The following is a 3,238-nucleotide window of genomic DNA, read 5'->3' on the forward strand; positions in this document are numbered from 1 at the left end:
AGGGAGGCAGAGAACCAAGAGACCTAGAAAGATCTTCCCACAGGAAGATTGAATTTTCACCGTGGCAAAGGAAAAGTATCAAAGGAGAGTCCTGCTAAGAACAAAGCAAAGAGATTTAAGAGCTTAATATCTTTGGACGACGTGCTTTGGACCATCCTTGCCCATAATCCTTTTCTTTGAGATCCTATTCCCTATGTAGCACTGGTAATGGGCAGCCCTATGTAACCGGTGACACCCTTACAAGAAAACTGGTCTGCAAAGAGAAGGAAGAGGAAAGAAAAATTGTGCAGAGTGAAGTCAAAGCTAGAAAGCACATGAATCTTGAGAGGTAACTGAGTTGTCTCAGTTCTTCAATGATTTCAGTTCCCATGACTCATGTTGGTACCATGCTATGGTTTCTGTGGATCTCTAGCATTGTATGAAGCTTCCTCAGCTTATATTCTATAAGTGGGGTCACTGGTTTTTTTTTTTTTTTTTTTTTTTGTCATGAAAAGAGTCCTGACTAGGACAATAACTGATATGTTGTTGAAAGTTGATGGCCTCTAGTTGTCTTAGGAACTTAAGCTTAGATACAGGGAGAACTATATTTTCTCACCCCAGTTAATATACAGAGCTAGTTTTCCATCGCCAGTAGGGAGGAGTGTTTGGACACTTTCAGACAGTTGGGTTGGAGCTAAGATAAGGCAGAAGGAGATAATTTTTTTTATGAGTCCTGGATAAATATTGGTGGATGTTTTGTTTAGGGTAAAAGCTAAGTTGCTGAAACAATGGGAACCTTTTAGTACAATGACTTAAATAAGATAATATTTATGTATCTCTTTTGCTACAGACACAGTAATAGATGAGTTCTTCTCCTTAATGTCAGTTGCATCAGTTGTCCTTGTCTACATGGTCACTAGTACCATGATCATGTTCCAACCCATAGGAATGGGGTAAGGGGAATAGACAGTGTCACCAAAGATTGAAGTCCAAAGATTTGTCACACACTACTTACAGTCATATATCAAGGGCTGAAACTCACCATACCTAGCTGCATGGAATGTACGTTCTTAGATTTGTGGCCACACATGCTGCTAAACAACTTTTGGTGTTCGATTATTAAAATAAAGAGTTTCAGGGGACCATTAAGAGAATATCTGTAGCAAGCAGGAGCAGAACTAGAGCACAGCTCCACAAAGCTTAACACAGTTTGTTTTCTCCTATTCCTGTAGCATTGACTGACTTTTGGGTTTTATCCATTTATTTGTTTACAATTTTAATTTACTTACTTGTTTTATTTGTAATGTGTGTTATTTGTGGTTGAACACTTTGTATTTATAATTCACTAAAAGGTAATCAAAATTTAAAATTAAATGTTTTACTTTTGTATGACCTTAATAGTTTTATTGGGTTTTAGAGCAGTGCCATAAAATTTCTAAAAAAAAAAAAAATAACAGGCCAGTTACTGCTGATCTCGCTCTCTGAATGCACTAGCAAAGAAAGTGTGTTTCACTCTGATAAGCCTCTGTGGACCAAAAATTTCTATTTCAAAGGAGAACGAAATGCCAACTAGTGGCTGCAGGTGGGGGATAAGTGTGGAATATGTGAAACAAATGTTTACAGTTTTTTTAATTCTTCAAAAACAGTTGTGTGATAACTCTGCAGGGGGTCATGCTAGGGCAGGCATCTATGAAGCACAATAAAGGCAACTAGACAAATCAAAGCATAGGAAGGACTGAGCTGAAAATAATGGAGATATTCATTCCTTTATAAATAATGTGTCCAATAATACCTTAATACTGCATAAAAGCTAGGCATGGTGGCATGTGCCTGTAGTCCCAGCTACTGTGGAGGCTGAGGTAGGAGGATCACCTGAGCCAGGAAGTCAAGGCTGCAGTGAGCCATGATCACACCACTGCACTCCAGCCTGGAGGACAGAGTGAGACCCTGTCTCAAAAAACAAACCAACCAACCAACTAACTAACTACTTAAAAAATAACCTGACTTTAAAACAGCAAAAATCCCTTGCTTTTCTACATTCGTTTTTTCTAGATTAGGTTTGTGAATAAGGAGCAGAAGAATAAAAATATCTCTGCCTCCAGGGGGTTACTGCCCCATTGTGGATATAAGAAGGCCATGGGATGTTCAGTGGCCTCTACTAGGATATGGCTTACATTAAATAGGACTCAGATAAGAAAGGTTCCTTGGGAGAGGTCAAAAGCGAAGATTTTGGGGGGAGATGGGAAAGAGTGAGGCTGCCGAAGTAAAGGAATGGGAGAATTACTTTAGATACACAGTGTCATTTATCCTTTACACAAATCTGAAAGTTGACTTCTTGGAATTTCTCTGGATCCCTATTCTGTTGCTGCTCAAATATTCAGTACTTTCCTGCCTTCTTGGCCTTGTGTAAGTTGTTGGTTCTGAACTGTTGCTTTGACCTTAGCATTTAGCATCAGTATTTTTAAAAGTATTTCTTTTGTAGAAGGCTTCATTAGTTCCAGGCTTAACTTTGGCATTACCTGCACCTGAGCTATCACTGGGCCTGGCCCACTCACACGCCTGACCTTTATTTTCTGCCCAGCTTCACCTTAGATTTTCTAAGGCTGTCTTTCAATCTCTTTTTATGAACTGTTGTGTTCCACGTTTATGTAGCAGCACAAATGGTTATACACTCATTTCCATTGTGCAGAACAGACCTGAAAATGACACAGGAAGTCAAAATAGAAAGATCATTAGGAACTTAAGGTAAGGAATCAGGGTGGAGTGTAGTTGTGAGCAGAGCCTTAAAGGATGAGGTATGTTCAAGACTGAATGACACCTTTGTGATGCTATGGAGTGAAAGCAGTGGAACATGCTGGTGACCGACGGAAACAGTGCTGGGTGAGGAGGAAGGGTTTGGCAGAATGTGTCGAGTTGCCCTAGGTCTGAACCCTGGTTCTTGTCTCTGGATACCTGTGTGAATTTCCTCATTCCAATTTTGGATACCTCCCAGGATGACAGCTTTTCAACTTCCTTGTTGACAGATTTTCAGGGTCTGTCTTGAGAATGATTAGCAGCATTTAATATGTAGCCCCAAGTCTATTCTTCCATAGCCTGCACCCATCTTTTGCTCATAAAATATTTGGTATTGACTCTGTATTCCTTTGAGTTTCATTTTTGTTCAGTCTTAAGTAGGAATTACTTGGGTTCAAAGGGTGGGGAAGAAGACCTTCTTTCAGTAGAGAAGTCAAAGACAATCCAATACACTATTCCCTCCTTA

Source organism: Pan troglodytes, chromosome 4 (assembly GCF_028858775.2).
Source record: "Pan troglodytes isolate AG18354 chromosome 4, NHGRI_mPanTro3-v2.0_pri, whole genome shotgun sequence".
NCBI classification, from domain to species: Eukaryota; Metazoa; Chordata; class Mammalia; order Primates; family Hominidae; genus Pan; species Pan troglodytes.